This window comes from Diceros bicornis, chromosome 3 (genome assembly GCF_020826845.1).
Source record: "Diceros bicornis minor isolate mBicDic1 chromosome 3, mDicBic1.mat.cur, whole genome shotgun sequence".
NCBI classification, from domain to species: domain Eukaryota; kingdom Metazoa; phylum Chordata; class Mammalia; order Perissodactyla; family Rhinocerotidae; genus Diceros; species Diceros bicornis.
This window is the reverse complement of record NC_080742.1, coordinates 78,176,179-78,201,924: the sequence shown is the minus strand read 5'-3', so window position 1 is coordinate 78,201,924 and position 25,746 is coordinate 78,176,179. Positions and strand designations below refer to the sequence as shown.

The following is a 25,746-nucleotide window of genomic DNA, read 5'->3' as shown; positions in this document are numbered from 1 at the left end:
GATAAGAAACCGTTTTGGGTTTTTTTTGCCAAATGAGAATATGATTACTGACTACTAAGGAAAAAGTCATTTTCCCTCATATACGTTGAGTTTGAGATGGGGAGAGGGAGAATGCATGTGAGATGAAATCAAAGGACTTCAAAGATAGGAAACAGTAATTCTTAACCTGATGGATTCTGTTGAAAGCCACATCTAACTCTTGTCAGAAGAAAAAAAAAAGTCTCACAAAAAATTCTGCACACAATTTAGGACTCAAGTTAAGAATAAGTATACTACATTACATATGATGACTGTACATTTTCACGCTCATAAAATAAGGAAATTACACTCAGATGTGCAAATAGAACTAGTCATATTTTCACTACCTTATGGGATACCATGTCAAAAACTTTCAAACACAATTCTAGGGAGCCAGGCTTCTCCTGAATTAAAAAAAAAAAAAAAAAAAAACCAGCATCTCCAAGGTCCCCCCTCCCCTATTCCCTTGCATGAGGAACAACCCAATAACTTACTGCTCAAGGCCAAAGGAAAAGGAATTTTTTTTAAAAGGCTGGGTCTAGATGAAATGAGAAAAGGATCACCATGAGCGCAGATGATGCATGGGGACAAAAGGTGTGACATGGGCATACCTATTCTCCCGCCAAGCACTGTCTAAACTGACAGGCTCACTCAACCATCTTTCACCTTACAAGTTTCCCAATAGTTGTCTCCACACACTTAAGAAAACGTGAATTTTGCTCTGACCACAGAAAGAATTAAGCACAACTGACACAAGCTCTCAAGTAAGCAATATATTCTAATCTAATGCTTGAGAAGAAGGGATGGAGACCAGGCAACAGCTCCTCCATCTGGCTGGAGCAGATAACATTTGAAGCCCTAAAAATATTAAGATTTTAAAACAACTTCAAGTTCTGATGGGCAGTCAGATGCACTGTAGAAACTTTGGGACCAGCAGCAACAACACAACAGGTGAGAGAGGCAGTGGACATTACTGCACAATGAAGTGGATAATATGCAGGGGCAAACCCTTGAGTTCCCCGAAAGGCTGGGGAAGGGGGGTAATACCCATGCACAAGGCCATCCAGAGCCCCTGTCTTCACAGTGGCAAAGGTTCGGTTCCTTCCGAGGGTCGCGCCACTCCCCCTCTCCCAGGGGACCACCACCCCAGGCACAGAAGAACCGAGGCCCCTCCACGGGCAGCATCTCAGCTGAAGAAGAAAACACAATGTCGCTCCTTATTTCTGCGTACAAAAGGACTTTGCGCCCTCCTCTCGAACTGCCGCCGCTACCGTCCGGGCCGCCTCCTAACTTGCAAGAAGGTGGGCAACACGCCACATTCCAGAGTCCCCCGGTCTACCTGGGTAACAAGCCCACGCCACCCCGGCGGGAGGGAAGCTTCGGAGGTCGCCAAAGAACCAGCCTCCTCTCCCGCAGGAGACAGCGGCTCCCGCGCCCCGACCCAGCCCGCCGCGCCGCGCCGCCCGCGGACCAGACCCGGGAAAGGCCGAGGGGGCGAGCAGGCAGCCGCGGCTCCGGTCCCGCGCAGCCCGCCCACCTCCCGCTCCCGGGCCCGGCGCGTTCTCCCGGGTCTCCCGCTCCCGAGCCTGTGGGAAGGCCGGGCCCGGGGTTCCACGGCGAAGAGGAGGCCGCGGCCCCGAGAGCCTCAGGCGGCGGGGGAGGCCGGAACCCTGGGGCTCTCGGGAGGGCAGCGCCTCCCTCCCGAGCCCGCCAGGACGCCTGGGGCCTAGTGCGGCCTGCGCATCCTCGGGGTGGCGGTTTGACTGGGCCGGGCCAGGGCCCCCCGCCCGAGGCGGGCCGAATCCAGTGGGGGCCCAGGCCCGGAGCCGGGGGCGGCAGGGTGCCGGCTGCGGGGCGGGCCGGCCGGCCGGCGGGCGGGCGGGCGGCGTGTTGCGGCTGCGCCGGGGCTGAAATAGCTGGAGATTGCGCGGTAGGGCACTCACCTCAGAGCGGCTGCGCTACCGTGGGCCTGCGCCGTGGAGACTGCGACCGCGCCGGCTCCTCGCAGCCTCCTGCCACCAGCGGCAATGGCGAGCGCTGCCGCCTCTGCCGCCGCCGCCGCCGCCGAGGAGGGGGAGGGGAGGGAGAGGAGGCACGCACGCGACGCACGGGTTGGCTTCCCCGCCCGGCGGCCGCCATGATGGGGAGGTCGGCGCTGCCTTGGTGGGGCTGGTCGGGAGGGGGATGTGGGCCGGGGTCCCTGTCGCCTCCCGCAGCTTTCTTGGTTCACTTTTCGCTTCAAAGGGTTGGATGGGGCCGGAACCACGAAAGCAACTGAACTAGTCAAATGTGGACGCCCCGGAGAAGTGGCGCAGGCAGTCCAAGATGGTTGCTACTCTGGAAATAGTAACATTTGTCGCCCCCCAGCCTGGGAATTAGGACCTCCTGAATGTGCCTCGACGATCGGAAAGGGGCTTCCCGGCACTTTCCTCAGCTCTGCCTTGCCAGTCGCATCCTCACCCTATCTGGAATGACCTTTGCTTCCCTATTTCAAACCCTGCCCCGGTATTTAAAAGCAAAAGTTTTAGTACAAGGCAATATATTAATTTATTCGCTTATTCATTCGTTCAGTGAACATTTCTAGAGGGCCCTTTCTGTGCCAAATATTGTTCTGGGCGCGCTGGAGATGCACCTGTTAGGTAGACGAAGTCCTCGCGCTCATGGAGCTTATACAATGAATGGGGGAGTCAGAAGCAACAGGGACCCCCAAGCAGGTGCCTGTGAAGTGAGGAGGGGTGGATGGTAGAAAAACTAATGTTATGACACAGGATAGGTAGTTTTTGTTGTCCTTTGTTTTGTAAATTGTGATCAGAAGACTACCTGCATCAGAATCACTCGGGCTGATTCTTGAAATCCTGGGCCCCAACTGGTGTCTCCAGAATCTTGGAACCTGTATTTTTACCACCTGCCCCCCTCCATCGCCCCCCCACACGCACACACACATTCTCCTGGTGATTCTCATGCACACCATAGTTTAAGAACCATTTCATTAGGGAATTACTAAATATCCCAAAGGGTGTCAGAAAACAGCTTAACAAAATCAGGGTGCTTTAATTTTCAATAAGATTACATTCATCTAAAAATTCAACATAACCAAAGGCGTAATGTCTTTTTATCCTGCATTTTCTAAGAAAGTGAATGAGTGTCACCCATCTACCACCCAGGTGCACCAGCCAGAGACCTAGGAGTGATCAATTACTCCTTTCTCCCTCAAGTACCCATAACCAGTTAGAGCTTTAAAACTATTGTTCCCTGTCATTTCTTACTTTGGTTTAAGCTGCTATTATCTCTAATCAAGATGCTAGAATAGACCCTTCCTGGTCTCCCTGCCACAGGAATTGCCTTCTCTAATCCATTCTCCGCCCTACAGCTTGAAGAGTGTTTCAAAAAAGTAAATCATGTTATTTCCCAGCTTTACAGACTTAATAAAATCCCATTACACATAAATTAACGTCTAAAATTCTTTGAGATGGATTCAGGGCCCTTAGTGACCTCGTCCCCTGCTGCGATCTCTGACTTCAATCTGTCAGACTTCTCCCTCAGGCTACAGCCAAACTGGGAAGCTCACAAGTCATATAAGACAGGAAGTTCTCTCACCTCATGACTTTTGCAAGGGCTGCCCTCTCTGCAAAGAACTTTCTTCTCTTCTCTCTACTCCTTCCGTTCAACTGCTTAAACCTTCACCTGAATAATTCCTGCTGGTCCTTTAAGGTCTCAACATTAATACCATTTCCTCCAGGAAGCATTCCCTCATCCCCCGCAGATTGAGTGCTTCGGCCCTTCCAGCATCACAGCCAGTACTTACTGCCTGTGTTTGTTGAGCACTCACGATGTGTCAGGCCCTATTTTAAGTCCTTTATAGACATTATCTCCTTTCTCATTTAATTCTCAATTAGGTCCATGAAGTAGGCACTACTATTGTTGTTATCTCATTTTGCAGATGGAGAAACCAGGACCTTTAGGGATTACTTGCCCAATCCCAGACAGTAAGAGGTAGACCCAGGTCTGAAAGCCATCAGCCTGACCTCAGAGTTGTGCTCATAACCAGGGTTTTTCAGTTTGCAGGTCAATAGCCACTGATGAAGCACAAAATTAACTTAGCGGATTATGACCAACATTTTATAAAAGAAATAGAAAATATCAGAGAACATCAAACTTAGTAAGTCTCTTGATTTGTGAAACTTTTGTTTCAGATATATATATGTATGTACATAGGTGTGTATGTTTGTACTGGATCATGATATAAAAATGCATTTCTTATTGGATTACAATTGCAAAATGTTTGAAAGCACTGCATTGCTCCTTCTCCACAGCACTTCTCAGATTATGTGTATCCTCCACAATCCAGCAGCTGTGGGAGGGCAGGAATTTCATCTTGTTCATGATTGTATATCAGCATCTCATGCAATGCCTGGCTCATGGTAGACCTTCAATAACCATGTAATGAAAGACCTCTGTGTCCCCCCTCCTGAGAAATGCAAATTAGTTTCTTAAGACAAATAAGTCTGTGAACCTCAGTTGCTCTGTCCAAAAGGCTCTTTGGATGACCAAAGATTCTAGAATCAGTCTCAGATAAACAGCAGAAAATTCTACCCTAAGAGATTAGAGAACTGGATTCCAATAAAGTTGGATTCTCTTCAGCACAAGGGAGTCAGAAACTGTAGATGATATAATGTGGGAAGAAAACTCCATAAGGTAAGGTATAGGTAGTAACTGCATTAAGAAAGAAGGGATAACTTAAGATGACTTAACCTTGGGGCCCAGAGCAAAGGAAAAAGGAAGCCTAGACCATTATGAAATGGCTGGGAGCTCAGTAGCCTCGGCAATGCAGGAGATTCCCAACTTGGCTTTGCTTTCAGTAAGCTGATGGTCATTTGATTGACTGATTACCAAAAAATTACAACGTGTGCTAAGAACCAAATGAGTGGTGATACAGATAGTAAACGTTTCCAGAAGTGAAATTATGTGGGAAATTTCAAGAGAACTGAACCTTGATTTGGCCTTGAAGGGTGGGCAAGATTTCTATGAGCATAGAAGGGTAAAGACAATAACTGGGTGGAGTGTTTGGAAGACTGAGCAATAGGTGGAGGTGGGAGGCCCAGAAGTGTTTTTAGTAAGTGAAGCAGCGCAGTGGGTCTCAGTTTGAGCAGTCAGCATTCAGGCCTGTCTGCAGTGGTTTGCTCGCTTGGGGGACAGACCCTCTAAGCAACAGTCGCCAGGAGCTGACTTGCAGGAGGCTTTTAGCTGTAGAAGGTAGTCTTCTCTTCTAGTGTTGCCTGTGTGCTAGCGGGAGATGGAGATGAAGAGAGATGGGCCGAGGCAACTGTTTTCACAGAGGACTCTTCAGGATAAACTGATAAACTTCGTGGTGTCCCCAGAGCAGCAGCTTCCCCATCTCTACTTAGGAATGTGCACAGCCCCAGCCCCATAAGGATTAACAGGAACCTGGCACTATGTGAACAGTTCAAGAGAGTTTTGCCACTTTGGGAACATCAAGGGCTGGCCCAGGCAGGATCTGCATTTCCAGAGAGCACTGGCCCCAGCGGCCACACCCCATGATTTCAGAGCCCACAGGTCTCAACTAGGGAGGCATGTTGCATCATAACATGGGTTCTGGAGTCAGACTTCTGGTTCACAGCCTGGCTGTACCACTTCCTACCTGTGAGACCTTGGCAAGTCACCCTTTAAGCCTCTGTTTCTTTGTCTATGACATGGAAGTTAAAAGAGATAATACTCATAAAGGGCTCAGAACAGTGCCTGGCACCCAGGAAGCACATGGTAACTACTGGGTATTATTAGCTTTTCCCAATTACCATTAATCATGTAAATTGCTTGGTATGAAATACAGGTATGATAGATGGTGGCTGCTGTGATCATAATGGTGATGATGATGATGATGATGATGATGATGATGATGAATAACTGTACTTGAGCACATGTAATATCCCTGGGGACTCCCCAAAAAAGTTGGAGAGAACATTCAAAGGATACCAAGACAAGGGATTTGTGTAAGGGAGCAGTGTGTAAATGGGTTAGAAATGTCAAGATGAGTTTTTTTAGGCCTGAGGATGATTTGGCAGGGAAGGGATGGAAAAGACTATTTATTGTTACTTTTTTAGAAATTAATATTTGATTTATTAAGGTAAGAACGTTTTATGTGTGTGAGGAAGATTGGCCCTGCGCTAATATCTGTTGCCAGTCTTCCTCTCTTTCTTTTTTCTGCCCAAAGTCCCAGTGCATAGTTGTATATCATAGTTATAGAGTTGTATGTTTTCTACGTGGGATGCCACCTCAGCATGGCTTGATGAGTGGTGAGTAGGTCCGTGCCCAGGATCCAAACTGGTGAACCCTGGGCCACCGAAGCAGAACACACGAACTTAACTGCTACACCACTGGGCTGGCCCCCAGTAACAACTTTTAAAACCTATTTTTCTTTAAGCTTAATTCACCAATTTCATCTATTTATAAATCTAGGAAATTTTAACAATCATTTTCAAAGGGTCCTCCTCTCCCTGAACCCAAGCTTTGCTGATGATCCCCTGTAATATATATCTCCTGCTCCAGACTGTTTCCCGAGTGTCCGCCCTGCATGTGAGACTGCGAACTGTGGTCAGGAGCTCGTGTCACACAGACACTGCAAGTTTGAGAGGTTAAAACCTGGCTTCATTATCTTCCCTCAATGCTGTTCCTCCTCCTGGTGTCCCTGTCTCAGTTAACAGTGTGTGTTGGTTATAATGTCTTAGAGTCTTTTTTATATGACTTCTCAGTTCAAGTCAGCACAAGTTTATGGAGCACTTACTGTGTACAAATTTCCTCGATGCTGGGGATACAGTGGGAAACGTGGACCCTGTCCTTCTTGAGAGGAGGCTGATTAATACTCCTTCAACTTGACTGGAACTCACTGAACTCCCTTAAATAACTGCTTCATGTATGACTTTGTTAATAAATTTTCCTAAGTATTTAAACAGCATTTATTTACATAATATATTCACTTTACCTTTTAAATACTGTATTTAAATGCCTGAACTAACAAACTAAACCTCTTTATATAAATAACAACAACAACAACGAACTTATTGAGCATTCACTAAAAGTCAAGCACTATTGCAGGCTCTTGTATAAACTCATTAATTCCCTCAAAACAACCTTATGAAATAGGTACTATTATTATACTCATTTTACAGGTGAGAAAACTGAGGCACGAGAAGTTTGTTACTTGCTTTTAGTCGTGTGTTAGCAAATAGCTATTAATCTAATAACTCTTATAAATCTAACATGTTAAACTTATAGTGAATGTCAGATTCTCTTTCAATATTATTTGCAAACTAGTAAAATTCACTAATACAAGTCTAAAATCAATTATTCATTTATATATTTTACATTGTAATCACAAGACTAATTTGTCAGATTCTCTAACATAAATTCTCTGAATCTTATAAACATTGAAAATACCAAATTACACAGAATATTACTAAAGTTAACACAAAAATGTGAATACTATGGATTTGATTTATTTCATCATTCTTATTTTTAATTCTGAACCTTCTTAGGATTAAATGATATTTACCATCCCAAGCAAATTCAGGTCACTGCCTCAAGCTGACTGGTCTTACCTTTGCAGGAAAATGGGGTTTACTGTCTCAGCAGGCTAAGGTTGCCTTTTGGCCAGAGATTTTTGGCCAAGATGTGTCAGAGAGATTCTTCTGCCACCACTGCAAACGCACCAAGTCCCTTTTATATGATGCTATGTCAACAGGATTCTCCCAGACCCCACCCTACAGTTTAGATTCCCTTGATGCCTTACCTACTTCTTTCTGGACCCATTGATTAGGTTATGAGGTAGATAATATTCTGGTAACCACCCAGGTTCCTTCCCCTCTTGATTAGATCCAACTGACTTCTTTATTGGATGATTACATTTGGCATTTTTTTCCTATTCTTGCCCTCTTTGCCACAATCCTAAGGTCATTCTAATGACAAAAAAAGGTAGGTTGAGCTAGGCTGTAGAAGGTCCCAATGGCCTACTTAGGAATTGGGTCTTAACTCAGTAGGCAACAGGTAGGTTTTGACAATTGTGAGCAAGGCACTAGCAAGATCAGAATAGTGTAGATTCATCAGGAACTCAATAGGAGCCGAGCCGCTGGTCCCTAGAGGGCACTCAAGACTCTCCCCTTCTTCACCCTCTCTAGGGTGGAGTCAGAATGGTGAGCAGGAAATTTCACCCCGCAAAAGAAGAAAATGGTGCTAAAATTGGAGAATGTGGATTCTGTTACATTTTCTAGGGGTTGAGCCTTTGAAAGTTAAAAGGTTCAGCACGGATAGGTGCAGTCTCTCCCATCTTCAGTTTATCCTGAGTGGTAACAAGGGCTGTCCTTGCTCTACTTGGAGGCACCCCAGCCAGCATCTTCTCTCTTCCTCTCCCACAAGGCAGCCAGACCCTGAGGCTACAGCCCATCTATGGAGGCTTGGGACAGCCCCAGCTTGGGCAAAGAGGCTGCATATTTATCTTTCTCTCCAAGTTCTCTGGTGAGGGTGGCTTTTTGTCCCACTAGGGAGTAAGGTTCTAAGACTCACATTTGGGCATTGATAGGGGAGAATAGGTAGAGACGACCAAAGTCCAACCAATCTTTCCTGACTTGTGCATTGTGGTTTGACGCCAAATAGCCAGCTAATGATAAAGTTCTCTGTCACCTGGTTGTGTCATTGTTTCCTATACATGTATTTCCCCCAGGGACCTCATGGAGAGGAGAGATGGCTGGCCAAGGCAGAATTCAGGCATTCCCAGATCCGCAAGCAAATATCTTCTCCATACTGTCTTAGTATCAGTCCTTGAAAGATACACTGAACTCCACAACAGACCAGAATTAGGCTGGAGATGGCTAAAAGAAATGAAAAGGAAAAGACCAGTGAGGGAAATAATCAAAGGTAAACTCAACACTGCTTGGTAACTGATGAGCTATTGAGGGACTAGGAGGGCAAAGGTCCGAGGTAATTCCAAGGTTTTAAGGACAGAAGGAAGGTGATGTCGTTGACAGTCGTCTAAAGGAACAGCCAATTGAGGGGATGGCCCAGTGGCGTAGTGGTTAAGTTCGCACATTCCGCTTTGGCCACCCAGGGTTCTCCGGTTCGGATCCTAGGTGCGGACCTACTCACCACTCATTAAGCCATGCTGAGGCGGCATCCCACATAGAAGAGCTACAACTCTACAACTATGATACACAACTATGTACTGGGGCTTTGGGGAGAAAAAAGGAAAAAAAAAAAGAGGAAGATTGGCAACAGATGTTAGTGCAGGGCCAATCTTCCTGAAAAAAAAAAAGGAACAGCCAATTGAGATGGAAAGAGGATGTATTTGGTTTCAGACAGATTGAGTGAAGGGTGGCAAGAGGGAAGCCATATGTTTTGGGAAGATTACTCGGCACAATCAGCAGCATGGAATGGAGGTGGGGAGGCTGAGGCAGAGCAATCAGGCTTGAGTGCAAATGGGAGATGCCAGTGGAATAGAAGGGAGGGAGGATTTGAGAGACATCAGGAAGAAAGCTTAATCAGGGCTTGGAGACTGATTCGATTTTGAAAGTGGTGGAGTGAGCGAGTTTTCCAATAATCTCCTAATACTTAGCTAATAGTGTTGGACAGTTTCTCTTTGTAAATGAGATCATTCACTGATTTCATTTATTTATTCAACAAATACCCTGTAATAGTCACTTCTGGGTCTGACTTGCTACCTCAACAGATTCCCCCTTCTCTGGAAACTGCCCTCATTCACAGAAATGGCCCCAGAAGTCATGCCTATACTTCAGAACCCCCCTGACCCCATTGCTGAGTGATCCAGGCATGGTCACCTGACCCAAGCTGTGCCAAACAAACGTATTCTGTATCCCAGGAACTTAGAATGTTTGGCTAAGAGACACAGAGACTGGAAGCATGCTGGAGCTGAGTCGCATTAATGATGGAGTTACAGAGGAAAGGTCCATGAAAAGGTCCCCAAGGCTGCAATATCCCTATAGTGCCTTCTGACCACAGATGATTAGTCCAGAAGCAGGTACCTAACTCAAGTTGGGCTAATCAGATCCTTTCATGGAGATTTTGAAATTGAAATTGAGATCTCTCTCTCACTCTGTACTTAAGCTACAACTTACTTAGCTTGGAGCTGTAGGCAGAGGTCATTTAGCACCAAATGACCTGGGAAACAGAAAGTCCGTCAGTAATGAGAGAAGAGTGCAGCAAACACACACAGAGAAGCACATATGAGAGAGGATTTCCTGGAGTCCCCACAGTGCTCTAGTCCCTGGTTCTCTCCTGAGACCCACAGTATCCCTGCCCATGGGTTTCATAAGTTCCTGAGTATCCTTCTAATAAATTGCCTTTTTGCTTAGAGCAGTTTGGGCAGAGTTTTTGATGGGCAGACACTCCCAACCAAAAGAGTTCTAATGAATATCCATTTGCTGTGTATGAGACTCTGGACAAGGCACCAGGGATCCAATATGGATCAGGATTGGTTCTGTACTCAAAGAACTTAGAGGAGTGGGGAGAAGATAAACTCTGTTATCCATAACTACGACACAAGTAGGAACAGAAAGCCCATTAGAGATGTACGAAGCAAGCTCCTTGGGGGTCTGGAAGAGGCCTAGTACCAGATTTGAGAGACATTGGGAAGAAAGCTAATCAGGGCTTGGAGCAAGGCTGGACTAGAGTAAGGCAAGCAAGGCACAGAGGGCACAAAATTTAAGGAGCTGCTCGCTCTCAGGGTTGTATAAGTGCAGGGTTGGCACTTGCATGACCCGAGAGTGAGTGCCTCCTTAAATTTTGCGCCTTAGGCGACTTGGGAGGCTCACCTCATTCCTAGTCTTGGCTTATAGTGAGGGTCAGGAGGACTTCACAGAAAAGTTAGTATCTGAGCTGAACCTAAGGGCAGGGAGGATTTGGACTCGGTGGCAAGGTAATACACCTCAAGGTAAAGTAACATAATAAAAAATACTCCCATGAGAACTCACAAGGGCTGCTCCAGGATCATCAGACTCTTGAGTATGACTTAAGTGAAAAGGGTGTGAAGGAGGAGGAGACAGTAACAAAAAAAGGAGTGGGGGCCGGCCCGGTGGCGCAAGCGGTTAAATGCGCGCGCTCCGCTGCTGCGGCCCGGGGTTCGCCGGTTAGGATCCTGGGTGCACACCAACACACCTCTTGTCAAGCCATGCTGTGGCAGTGCCCCAGTCTTCCTCAGCAAAAAGAGGAGGATTGGCAGATGTTAGCTCAGGGCTGATCTTCCTCACCAAAAAAAAAAAAAAAAAAAGGAGGGAACACAAAGTCAGATTCTGCAGGCAATGAGAAAATAGTGATGACTGTTAAGCTGGGAAATGACATAATCAGAGTAGTACTTAAGAAGATCAACTGAACAGAATAGCATGAAGTAAAGAAAGGGCCAAGGTCAGCACAAACAGTGAGAGGCTGTTGTGTCAATCCAGGCAGAAAGGTGAAAGTCTAAACGAATTGAGACTGGCAATGGAGAAACTGTAGTAAAATAATATACAATTAATATAACTTGGCAGTTGATTTGTTGTTGAAGATGAGGAAATAGAGAAATCAGAAATACTGCTAAACTCTATTCAGCTACAACAAAGAATGAAGAAGCATTTGGTAAAACAATGTCCAAGATATACACATGAAAAAAGCAAAGGGTAGAACTGCATTTGGGATGCTATCATCTGTATTTTTAAAAGGGAAAAAATATGTAAATAAACATATTTGCTTACATATGCAAAATATATGTCTATATCTCTAAAAGAATACACACAAAACTTACGGCATTAGTGGCTTGTTGAGAGGGGAAGTGCTTGGTTGGGGGTCAGTAGTGAGAGAGAGTCTTTCCAGCGTTCTTCATTGAACCTTTTGAATCTTGAACCATTTGGATGTATTACCTAATGAAAACAATTGCTTAAAATTGCTAAACAAAAACAACCCCAAAGCCCAAAGATGATGCTGAAGTGTGGAGCTGGTGACGGTAGCTCCATTAACAAAAGTAAAGAAAACAGGAAGAGAAATTCATTTGAGTAAAAAAATGATGTTTTTTTGATTGCAACATACTGAGATGGAGATGCCAGTTGTACATGCATCCAGTTGGAGATGTCCAGCTAGCAATGGAGCGGGGGAGAGCTAAGCAACATGAGATCATGAAAGACCTCTACCAGAATAGTCTCTGTGGCATGGTGCAAGCCAAAGCCAGAATTCAAGGGGTAGCAGAATGAAGGGGAAGTGGGAAAGTAGAGGTAACTAGAGTAGACTATTCCTTTAAGAGTGATGGATGAAAAGGAATAATGGAGAGGTTGTAGTAGCTAGAGAGAGCTAAGGGCAAGGTAGAATGAGGGAGAGTTGAACATATTTACAGGCTTCTGGAAAGTAGAAAGAGAGGGAGGTTGAAACTATAGAAAAAAGAGGGGAGAATTGATGGAGCAAGGCCCCTAAGGAGCTGGGAAAACACAATACTGGGGTGGGACTGAAGGGAGGTGGGGCACCTCCACGTTTAAGAGAAGGTAGAGGGGAAGAAGGAAGGATGGGTGAGGATGTGGATGTGAGTGTTTGTAGGGAGTGAGGATTCAAGTTGGTTAGTCCCTGTTTTCTCTGTGAGGCAGGAGACTAAGTCATCTGCTGAAAGGGGGACTCAGCAGTCAATAGGGAGCTGGGGAGCAACGGTGAAGGTGTGGAACAGGCCTTGCTTAGGGAAGAGGCACCAAACAAAGGCAGACAAGAGGGCTGACCACAGTGTCTAGAGCCCATCTGAGATGAGAACCCACTCAAATATGGTGGCACCAATCAACGTGGCTCATAAAGCACTTTCTGTGACTTTCCACAGCAGCCCACAGACACTCAGGTGGCCAATAGATAGTTTTGTTTGCTTGTTTTGGACTTTCTCTTTCTTTAAGAGTCAACTTAGGTTTATTTGTTTTTAATTGTGGTGAAATACACCGTATTAGTCTGCTAGGGGTGTCGTAACAAAATATCACAGACTGGGTGGCTTACCCGACAGAACTTTATTTTCTCACAGTTCTAGAGGCTAGAAGTCTGAGATCAAGGTGTCAGCTGCTTTGAATTCTTCTCAGGCCTCTCTCCTTGGCTTGCAGAAGGCTACCTTCTCAATGTGTGTTCACATAGTCTTCTCTCTGCACGTGCACGTGTTGGGTATCTGTCTCTGTCTCTCTGTATGTCCAAATTTCCTCTTCCTATAAGGACACCAGTCGTATTGGATTAGGGCCCACCCTAACAACCCCATTTTAACTTAAGTAACTCTTTAAAGGTCCTATTTCCAAATACAGTCACATTCGGAGGTACTGAGAGTTAGGACGTCAACATATGATTTTTGGGGGGGGACACAATTCAGCCGTAAAATACACATAACATAAAATTTACAATCTTAACCATTTTTAAGGGTATAGTAGTGTTTTCTTTATGTATTCATTGTAGCTTATGTGACTTATTTGCTTTCTATAGCAAGAAGATATCCCAGGCAAAATAAGATTTCTCAGGCTCATTCCTGCCATATCCTGGCAATCAGCTGTTCCTACACAGAGCCCAGGTTTCTTTTAGTGGTAATGGTATTTATAGACTAGAATCTAGACACTAGGAGTGATCGTTGCTACTGGTTTGTCATTTTCAATGGACAGTGCTATGAAATCAGTATTTCTGAAAAGAACAAACGTTTATACTGATATTTCTGATTCAAATTTAATCTTACAATTGTTTACTTAACCTTACTGACTTTATACTTGTCAGTATTCTCTTACACTGAAAATATTAGTTCCTAATAACGTTAAGGCAATTTCCTATTTGCTTTATCATATAATGTATGTAAAATGGTTTCAAAGTGATAATACCAATATTACTATTTACAATAAGACTATTCAATAAAGTTTAAGATTTCTTTGCAGCTTTATGTGTCTTTAAAAAAATATTCCATTAAGGATATATAGTCAAAATACTCTGATCTAAAGTGACTTGAAATAATTTTTTTCTCTTTGTTGTGATACCAACTCGATATACACTTAGGCCCATTCATCCCTGCTGTGTTCAAAACTGTGTATTGGCCACCTGAGTGTCTGTGTACTGCTGTGGAAAATCGTGGGACTTTATTAAGTTTTCTTTTTGAATACACAAAACATTTACATGATTGCAAAGCTGAAAATACAAAACAAAATATGTTCAGAGAAGTCTTACTTTCAGCCTAGTGCCTTCCGCTTGCCCTCACCCATGGATAATAATTTTATTAGTTTTTATTTCTCCTTCTAGCACTTCTTCTTGCAAAGTCAGCATGTGCAAACACACACACAAACGTTTGCTTCCACACACATTCATGTTTCTTGAACAGAAGGTAACATTTTATAGTTAATGTTTGAGTAGTATATAATTTTCCATTCTTTTAATTTCAACTTCTCTCTGTCTTTATATTTAAAGTGTATTTCTTGTAGACAGAAAATAGTTAGAACTTGCTTTTTTATCTGATCTGATAATCTCTGCTTTTTAATTGGGATATTTAGACTATTTCCATTTTATATGATTACCAATATTGTTGGTTTTAAACTTATCATCTGCAAATTGTATCCTATTTGATCCATCTGTTTCTTGTTCTATCTTTGTATTTGCCTTCTTTTGGATTGAGGATTTATTTTCTTTTATGATTCCACTTTATCTCCACTATTGGCTTACTGCTACACCTCTTTGTTTAGTTTTTAGTGATTGCTCTAGATTTTACAAATATGCACCTTTGATTTGTCACAGTCTACCTTCATTTGATATTACATGACTTCACGTTTAATACAAGAACTCAACTACAATATAAATCCATTTCTGCCCAACTATCCTTTCTGCTATTTTTGTCATAGGTTTTTCTTCTGTATATGTTATAAACATCACAGTACTGTAGCCTATGTTTTTTAACAGTGAATTATATTTATAATGAATTTTAAAATGAGAAAGAAGCATGTGAAAAGATGCTCAACATCATTTGTTATTAGGGAAATGCAAATTAAAACAACAATGGGATACTACTACCTATCTATTAGAATGGCTAAAATCCAAAAAACTAACAATATCAATTGCTGGTGAAGATGAGTAGGAGAATCTAAATTGACAAATTGTAACTGATAAATTGCTGGAGGCTCAGTGTGGAGAAGTTTGAGAGTTAAAAACTCCAGGGGGCCCAGTATTAGGGGGGCTTCCATACTTTTGTGCATTTTACCTCTACCGGGTTCTCACACTGAAAATAGAAAAATTCCCTCATGCTTTTGAGTGGAGGGGAGTGGAAAGTAGCCATTTTGAAATATGCCTTGAGTAGTCTTTTCTCCTAACAAGGCCTGTCCTCAGTAGAATCTATTTCACCAGAAACTAACTGACCTGGGGGAAGGAAAATACCCAACTCCAGCCTCCTCTAGCCTTCTTGTCTTACATAAAGAGGAGTGGGGGAGATTAAGAAGCACTTGAAGGGTCAGAGCCCAGGAGTACAGGCTCATTAAAGGACTGAGACCTAGTCACAGGACTTTAGAGTGCTTCCCCTCCCCTTACAACCCAAGCATCAGAACCAGACCCAGATATGGCACGGAGGCTGGAATCATCAGACCAGGAATTTAAAACAACTATGATTAATATGCTAGGGACTCTAATGGAAAAAGTAGACAACATGTTAAAACAGCTGGGTAATGTAAGCAGAGAGATGGAAATTCTAAGAAAGAATCAGAAAGAAATGCTAGAAATCAAAACCACTGTAACAAAAATAAATGCCTTTTATAAACTAGTTAGTAGATTGAACACAGCTGAGGAAAGAATCAGTGAGCTTGAAGATATGTCAATAGAAATTTCCAAAACTGAAATGCAAAGAGAAAAATACTGAAAAAAACCAGAACAGAATACCCAAAAACTGGGGGACAATTACAAAAGGTGTAATGTACACATAATGGGAATACCAGAAGGAGAAGAGAGAGAAAAAGGAACAGAAGCAATGGTTTAAGCAATAATGACTGAGAAGTCCTCAAGATTAATAATAATGTGAGCCAGCTGTGATGGCCTAGCAATTAAAGTTCAGCGCACTCTGCTTCAGTGGCCTGGGTTTGGTTCCCAGGCGCAGAACTGCACCACTTGTCTGTCAGTAGCCGTGCTGTGGTGGTGGCTCACACAGAAGAGCCAGCAAGAAGTTACAGCTGTACACAACTATGTACTGGGGCTTTGAGGGGGAAAGAAAAAAGGAGGAAGATTGACAACAGATGTTAGCTTAGGATGAATCTTCCCTCCCCACCCCAAATTTTTTTTTAAATGGTTAATAATAATATGCCAATATTGGCTCTTTTGGCCCTGCTCCAGTTAAGGATAGGCCAGAAATCCTGCAGAGTTAGACCCCCAGGAAAAGCCCTCATCAACTAATGGATGAGCGCTGGAGGATAACTACCCCAGCTTCCTCCTTCTTAGTTGGGACCTTGTGAGGCATGTTCTCCACCGTCTCCCAGAGTTCTTCGTGGGATCTAACCTCAATGCCCCCAACAGGACCCTGGTCTATCACACATCCTCTGTTGCCTCTCTTCTCTTCTCTGTCTCACTTCCCCATTTCCACAGGGCTTCCTGGGATCAAATAAAAGACTTGCACTCAAATCCTTGCCTACTGATTATCTTCCCAATTAAAAGTCTTGCACTCAAATCCTTGCCTACAGATTGCTTCTAGGGGTACCCAACCTAGTACATCAAGGTTATGTTCAGTATGATGTGTTACCTCCATAATAGAGGAACATAGGAAAAAAAGGATCATCACAACTATAAGGTGTTTTTAAGCATGAACCCAAAGATAACATTTTAGCCAGACTCTAGTGTATTTATATTATCTAAGTAGCCAGTCATTGATGCATTTGGAGATCAGGGAATGGAGGAGCATTAAGTATTTCTTAGTTAGAAGAGGTAGAGTTCTTTAAGTTGGATATTTGATATTTTGGTGACTAGGCCCACTGTAATGCAGAAGCTGGGTAAGAAAACTTGCAATCTAGTTGTGGCCCCATAATCAATCAACCATGTGCCATGTTTTTCATGCCTAAAGAGTAGAGAAAATAAAACATTGTCCCTTTTATGCAAATAAGACTATCAAGAGTATAAACTGTTTTGAGGGACTTGGAATTCAAGATATATTATTACACTATTTTTTGAACAGCTAAGTGAAGTTTACTTTGTATTTTTGCTTGATGTATATTCACAGTGCTAAGCATTTTAGAGATGACCTTAAATAGTGGGTAAATATTAAATTTAAATATATTTTTAAATTATAGAGAAAGTGACTAAAACTCTGAATGAGAAAAAAATTCTCACTAAATTTAAGACCACCTAATGTTTGTGAAGGAGAAAGATTAGAAGAACATGTATTAAAATTAGAAAGTAATTTGTGTTTAAATTGATGAGATAGGTTAAGAGTTTTGTTTCTGTTTTCCAAGATTTTGTTTATATGATTACATTATTTTCATAATGAATACAATATTTTAGAAGAAAGATTTGCGGAAACAAATGATACCAGATTTAATTAAAGGAAAGCTACTGTAATATTCAGCTGTCTTCTTGTTTACGTTTGAAATTTCCACAGTAGGGAAAAAAGACTCGAGAAACTACTGGGCATAATTTTGTCTGCCACTGGATTATTATACAGGGTCTCCTCACTGATTTTTAGAAATAAATTTTGTAAATGACATATAACATAAAAGTGCAAAAATCAGAAGTATAGAGCTCAATGAAATTTCAGTCACCTCACCTGTTTAACCAGCACCCTGAGGGAGAACTAGAACATCACCAGCACCCCAGAATTCCTCCTCATTTCCCCCCTCAGTTATTACCACCCAGTCCTCCCCAAAGGCAGCCATCAGCCTGACTTCTAACACCAGACATTAGTTTTGCCTGTTTTTGAAGTTTATGTAATTGGAAATTTATGGTATGAATTCTTTTGTGACCTGCTTCTTTTGTTCAACATAGTTTGTGAGATTAACCATGTCATGTGTTGCTATAGATCCTTCCTACAGTTTACAAATATACCACAATTTATTTATTGTCCTGTTCCGGACATTTGAGATGTTTCCAGTTTGGTATTATTATTAATAATGCTTCTGTCTTCTTGGGCGTGTCTCTGGGTGCACATATGCATATGCAGTTCTGTTGAGTAGATACCCAGGAGTGGAAGTGCTGGATCATCGGTTATGTGTTATGTTCAGTTTTAGTAAATATTCCCAGTTTTCTAAGGAGGTTGTACCAATTTACACTTCCACCAGCAGTGTGTGAAAGTGTCGTTGGTCCATGTTCTTTGCCAACACTTGGTACTTTCAGTCTCTCTAGTTGTCGCCATTCTGGTGCATGGGTGTAGTATCTCTTGGTGGTTTCAATTTGCGTTTCCTTGTTGACTAAAGAGGTTAAGCACTTTTTCACCTCCATGTTGACCATTTGTATAACTTATTTTATGAAATGTCTGTTGAAGCCTTTGCCTAGTTTTCTGTTGAGTTTTACCTTTTTCTTTGATTTGTAGATGTTGTTTATATATTCTAGATGTGAGTCCTTTCTGGGTTATATGTAGTGCAAATGTCTTCTCCCATTCTGTGATTATTATTTCACTCCCTTCATGGTGAATTTTGTAAACAAAACCAATCTTTTTCTCAAAGGTTAGTGCTTTGTATCTCCTGTTTAAGAGATCTTTGTCCACTCTAAGATCATGAAGATAGTTTCCTGTATTATCTTCTCAAAACTATATTATTTTAATTTTCACATTTAGATCTACCACCTACATGGAATATATGTTTGTGTTATGGTGTGAAGTAAAGGTCAAACTGCTTTTTTTTCAAACATGAGGTTATCCACTGGACCAGCATCATTTATTAATGACTGTTCTTTCCGCAGTTTTCTGTATTGCCACCACATAAAACAAGGGATTGTATATACGTGAGTTTGTTTCTATATTTGGGCTCTCTATTCTGTGCCATTAGATGTCACAGATTTTTTTAATTCATAAAAAATTTTGGGGGGGAGAAAGGAAAAGGTTAGGGGCATTCATTATAAACATATATAAATAGTAAAATTCATTAGTATTATCTTGTTTGGTTTAATTTCAAAGTTATCTATTTTTCTTTTTAAAAACAAACATTCAAAACTGCAGCATAAACTGTCAGCCACTTAATGTTTTGTTCATTCTTTTTTTTTAGTTCTATAGACTATTGTGAAGGAAGGGATGCTGAGGTCACATTGAGCAAACCTCAAGATGATTCTCCACTGGACCGCTTTGTCCCAACTGTTTAAGGCACTGAGCTTTGAATATAATCTTTTAAGATTATTCCTACAAAGGTTACCATGCTTTATTAGAGACTTGTTTATCTAAAAAGCATTTTATATACAAGTCACTGTTAGACTCCAACAACAGTGGAGCATACATTTCATAGTTTAAACAGCCTGGGATATGGAATGTGGAATTCAACTTTGGTTAGTATCTTTGTAGGGAAGTATCAGCCACTTAATTTTAAAAAATTAGTTATTTAAGTTTTTGAATGTGTAATATATGCTTGTGGTTCAAACATTAAAATGTATATAAAGGTATACAATGAAAAGTCTCTTTCCACTTCCATTGCCCTGTTTAGTTTCCATCTACCCCAAGAAGTAACTACTGCTATTAGTTTCTTATTTTTCTTCCAGATATTTTTGTGTGTGCGTGTGAGGAAGATCAGCCCTGAGCTAATATCCATGCCATCCTCCTCTTTTTGCTGAGGAAGACTGGCCCTGGGCTAACGTCTGTGCCTATCTTCTTCCACTTTATATGGGACGCCACCACAGCATGGCCTGACAAGCGGGTGCATCTGTACTGCCTGGGATCCCAACCCGGGCCTCCAGCAGTGGAGCTCGTGCACTTAACTGCTACGCGACGGGGCCAGCCCCTAAATATTTTTGATGCATATATAAGCTACCACGAAAATATATTTTTCACTTTTTTACAATGATCTTATGCTCTATACACTCTTCTGCACCTTGCTTTTTTTTAACTTAACAACATATCTTAAAGATTTTTCCATAATAATACAAAAAGTGATTTGTCATTCTTCTATATAGCTGCATAGTGTTCTGTGTTAAATATATGTATCATAGTTTACTTACACTGGTGATGGACATTTAGTTTGTTTTTCTTTTGCTATTATAAATAATGCTACAAAGATTAATCTTGTATGAATGGCATTTTACCAGCGAGGGAGAAATTTCTAGAAGTGGAATTGCTAAGTCAAAATGTTCCTTGACCAGATATTGACAAATTCCCTTAGAGGCTGTTCCAATTTACACCCCCACCAGTAACAGATGAAGGTGCCTCTTTCTCAAGAACTTTGCCAGCATATCATGGTTACTTGTTTGTCTGGAATAACGCAAAGTACATAAAATCAAATATATGTAATTACATTACATGTTATCATTTTTATTTTATTTTTTTTATTTTTTATTTTTTTGTGAGGAAGATCAGCCCTGAGCTAACATCCGTGCTAATCTTCCTCTTGTTTTGCGGAGGAAGACCGGCTCTGAGCTAACATCTATTGCCAATCCTCCTCCTTTTTTTTTACCCAAAGCCCCAGTAGATAGTTGTATGTCATAGTTGCACATCCTTCTAGTTGCTGTATGTGGGACGCGGCCTCAGCATGGCCGGAGAAGCGGTGCGCCGGTGCGCACCTGGTATCCGAACTCGAACTCGGGCTGCCAGTAGCGGAGCGCGCGCACTTAACAGCTAAGCCACGGGGCCGACCCCCATGCTATCATTTTTAAATAAGATTTTATTTCATGGCTACTTATTGCAAAAGAAAACTCTATCCATAAGTGGAATATGCTACCTGCCCCAAATCTTAAGATCTTTTGTGCTCCATTTTTCCTTTCTTTTCACATTGATGATTTTTTTTACTTCCCTGTAGCCCAAAATAATTTTGGACAACTGTTTTATCTATTTTTAAAAAACTTTCTCACTTTAATGGCATCATAGGCCTTTAAAAAAATATGTTTTCATCATATACAAGTTTATACAAATAAAAACTAGAAGGAATAGCATAATGATCCTCCCATCACCCAGCGTTAACTCTTCATTTACGGCCAATCTTATTTCATCCCCATCTTCCTGACTCAGGATTATTTCAAAGCAAATCCCAAACTTCATATCATTTCTCTATAAATATTTCCGGATGTATCTACATAGGGACATAACCACAATAGCATTATCCTACCTTAAAAAAGTAACAATAATTTCTTAATATCATCAAATATCCCATCAGTGTTCATTTTCCTCTGATCATCTCTTTAAAAAACTTTTTTCTCATTGTTTATTTAAATCTTGATTTGAACAAGGTCCATATATTATGATGGGTTAAATTTCTTTTTAAATTTTTAATTTCTTTTCATCTATAAGTTCACCCATCTTATTTTTCCTTGCAATTTTTGGTTGAAGAGACTGGATAAATGGTCTTCTAGAGTTTCCCACAATGTAGATTTTGCTGATTGCATCCCCATGTGTAGTCCTCTGTATTTCCTGTAAATTGGTGATTAGATCTACAGGCTTGATTAGATTTTAGTTCAAAAACATTTTGAGGGTGAGATTACTTCATATGTGGTGGTGTGGGCTTATATCGGGGGAACAGTGTTTAGTTGTCTATTTCCATGTTATCATGAATTCATGTCTATATCCTTTAAAACTTTATAGAGCTTTAATTACATCACCTTTCATTCCCATAGTGGACATACATACACTTTTTTAGTCTGCCCTGTGTACCTTCTTTGGAGGTACCACTGTTCCCTCACCCTTGGTCTTTTGGTTCAGGTGGGGTAAAACTCACTCCTATCCTCATAATTCCAGGGCAGGACACAGTGTCCTCCATCCCTGACCACACTGATTAATTCAAAGAAGAGATCACAAGGTCAAAGGAAAGCATCCATGGGCTTTTTGCTAACGAGAGCAGAAAGGAAGTGCTCTCTTTTCTCTGGGATTATAACCTATAAGAATCAAGTAAGCCTAGAGCAGCTGGAGCAGCCTTCTCTGCTACCAAGGGAAAGAGCTGCCTGGGAATCAGCCAATCCAGGGCAAAGCAGAGCCGAGAGATGGAGAATGATGTGAAGGAGTCCCAGATCCAACCTTGCCAAATCCAAGTGGTGACCTGTGTCAGGAATAACTTCACAGTTTCTCCTTCTCCTCTTTTTCTTTTCCCTCTCCCTCCCTCTCCCTCCTCCTCTTCTTTTTTTTCTTCTTCTTCACTTATGCTAATTTTAGGTTTTTTCCTACAACTTGCTATCTAAAGAGACTCAACTAATACAACTATCCACCTTCAAGTTCTTAAAATAATTTAACGTTTTAGTTTCCTGAATAAGATGTTCCATGTTCTTCCTTTACTTTCAACTTCATTCAACTCTCCTTCAATTTTGCTTTTCTAGGACCTACTTCTTGTTTAATTAATGAGTCATCCAACATTGAATATAATACCTTCGAGAACCCACTGTAGTTACTATGGGAGACACAGCCCTTTCTCTTAAGGTGCTAAGGCGTGGGGAGGGAGCCAGACAATTACACAGGAAAAGGTGATCAGCACCACCAGGAAGATCACAAAATGCCAAATATAGTGAAAGGGGGCCAGAGGAAAAAGGCCTCCCTCTTCCCCAGAGTAGTCAGAAAAGAATTCACATAGAAGACAAGACTGTTTTGTCTTTTTGTGTTTTATTTTAGTAGATAGTACATTGACATAGACCAACGTTCAAAAGGTACACATAACGTAGCATTCACATCTTAACTATTTTTAAGTGTGCAGTTCTGTGGCATTAATTACATTGACATGTTGTGCTACCATCACCACCATCTAGCCCCAGGCCTCTTTTCATCTTGAAAAACTGAAACTGTACCCTTTAAACAATAACTCCCCATTCATCCCTCCCCCCAGGCCCTGGCAACCACTCTTCTACTTTCTGTCACTATGAATAAGTGGAATCATACAGTATTTGTCCTTTTGTGTCTGGCTTATTTCACTTCACATAATGTCCTCGAGGTTCATCCATATTGTAGCATGTATCAGAATTTCCTTCCTTTTTAGGCTGAAAATATTCCATTGCATGTATATACCACATTTTGCTTATCGATTCAGTTACATTTTGTTTATCCAAATTCAGTTTTTTGAGAGTTTTACAGATCCTGCTGTTCCACTCCTTCTTAATGTGCACAATCAAGCACTTTGCTAGAAGGTCAAAGCCCTTACATGTCTCATTTATTGGGCAGAAGGACCTACTAGTGTGACTGTCTTTTCCCAGGGACTACAAGAATCCTAGCTGACCTCCAACACCTCTCGAGGCCAGAGGCCTCGTCTCTTTGTTAACTTGGTTTCTTTTTTTTCTGCTGAGGAAGATTGACCCTGAGCTAATATCTATTGCCCATCTTCCTCTTTTTGCTTGAGGAAGATTTGCCCTGAGCTAACAGGCTTGCCAATCTTCCTCTATTTTGTATGTGGGTCACCGCCACAGCATGGCCACTGACAAGTGCTGTAGGTCCGCACCCAGGAACCAAACCCGGGCTGCTGAAGTGGAGCACTCTGAACTTAACCACTAGGCCGTGGGGCCAGCCTCTTAACTTGGTTTCTTTTCTTTTTTTCTTTTTTGTGAGGAAGATCAGCCCTGAGCTAACATCCATGCCAATCCTCCTCTTTTTGCTGAGGAAGACTGGCCCTGAGCTAACATCCTTGCCCATCTTCCTCCACTTTATGTGGTATGCCGCCACAGCACGGCCTGATAAGCGGTGCATCGGTGCGTGCCCAGGATCCGAACCCAGGCCACCAGCAGCGGAGAGTGTGCACTTAACCGCTAGGCCATGTGGCCGGCGCCTCCTTAACTTGGTTTCTTGAAGGAAACACTTCCTTTCAAAGCGCTTCAGGATCTCAACCCTCTTAGCCAGAAATGTCCTTCTGAAACTGGGCTCCCTGTGCTGACCCAGGGCCGTCAGCATTCTGCTGAGCAGCTTCTGACAAAGGCCTTCTGAAGGGTTTTTCTTCACATCCTCAGCAAGGAGCTTCCAGAAGTGCTGCCTTTTTTCACCCTGCCCTGCTCTTTGGGCGTCTGAGGCATATCCTTCTCTGCACCTACCCTCAGCTATATCCTTTCAGATGCTTTATCTTCTGTGCGTCTGGGACCTTTGCTGAAGGTGTTGCCTGGCCCTTTGCCAAATTTTCACAGGGAAAGATTGGGACCTCTCAGTCTCCTTCATTCTTGCTCTTTTTTCCTGTTGCTTTTTCGCTGTCTTAAAAAACCAAGCAATTGTACTGTAAGAAAGTGGCCTTATTCTTAGGAAATATGCCTATGTAACACACCTGGTGAATACACCAGATGGTTATGGGCTGCAGGCAAACCCAGTTCCTGCATATTTAGGGGTGAAGGAGCACAGTGCCCCCAGTTTACAAATGGTTCAGAAAAAAAAGTATCTATATAAAGATATAAAGAGAAAGGATGATAAAGCAAATGCAATAAAATGTAACAACTGGTGAATCTGGTGCTATGGGTTGAATGTTTGTATCCCCCAAAATTCATATATTGAAGCCCTAATCCCCAGTGCTGTGGTATTTGGAAGTGGGACCTTTGGGAGGTCATGAGGTTGGGGTCCTTATAATGAGATTAATGCCCTTATCTAAAGAGGAGGAGACCCAAGATTTTTGTGTTCTCCCACCAAAGAATGGCACATGACGACATAATCTGGAAGACCCTCACAAAGGACCCAGCCACACTGACACCCTGATCTCAGACTTTCACCCTCCAGAACTGTGAGAAATAAACTGTTGTTTAAGCCACCTAATCTATGGTATTCTGTTACAGCAAATTGAACTGACTCAGACGTATGGGTAAAGAGTATAAGGAGTTCCTTTTAGTATTGCTACTTTTCTGTGTTTGAAATTATATCAAAATTTAAAATTACGGAAACAAACAACAAAGCTTCTGTTTTCAAAACCCCACTACTCCCCAAGAATTAAAAACACAGTTTGGTTTTTAAGCTTTTTTTTGTTTTTTAAATGATATCCCAAATTGCAAAACAGATATTTTCACATCTATGGTCACTGTCAATCTGTCAAATATTTATTGAGTGATTAAAAGATGGAGTCCTGGCTTTCAAGGCCTTCATGGTTTAGCAGGGAATACAGAAAATTAAACAGACAGTTAAAATACGGGGAAGTGTTGAGCACCGTGGGCATACATGCCAGAGTGGGGGTTGATATTTCAGTGGGTAGAGGTGGAAAGGGTCCAGAAAGTCCTCTCAATTACAAGCCAAACCTCAGCTGGCTCGTGAAGGATGGAAAACACTGAGGAGGCAAAGAAGCAAGGAGGGAAGACAGAGAGCAGGGAGATTTGTTAGTGATGTCTAGTGAGGTGCTTATTATATACCAAGCGCCGTGCTAGAAGCTGTCCTCTGGTATCTGATTTAAACCTTGGAAGTCAAGTCTCACTTTACCAGCGAGTTTCAGGGGGAGTCAGTCACTTTCCCATCCAGCATGTGACTATCCGAATTCCAGCCAGATGTGCCAGACCCCAAGCCACACCACTCTGCTTTGACACAGAGGAAATAGCCACTATTCTTGCCTCCATTTTTCAATTTGTTGTTGAGCTTCCTTAATTTCCCCAAGGACCACATCTGAGACACCATGAACAAAATTGGGTATGAGAAAATGTAGTGAGGTGACAGAGTTGCCCAAGGCACGCATCTCA

General features: G+C 42.2%; 1 protein-coding gene across 4 annotated transcripts in view; it reads right to left on the bottom strand.

Annotated features, from left to right (window-relative positions):
- Positions 1 to 2,064, bottom strand: part of NRF1 (nuclear respiratory factor 1) — a 130,320-nt gene extending 128,256 nt beyond the window's left edge. For 2 of the 4 annotated variants that reach the window (XM_058529803.1, XM_058529841.1), the window contains exon 1: positions 1,962 to 2,064. The gene's annotated coding sequence lies outside the window, so the exon portion shown is untranslated. The remainder of the gene's footprint in view (positions 1 to 1,961) is intronic. The other 2 variants (XM_058529813.1, XM_058529832.1) reach the window with 1 other exon arrangement.
- Positions 2,065 to 25,746: the final 23,682 nt, after the last annotated feature.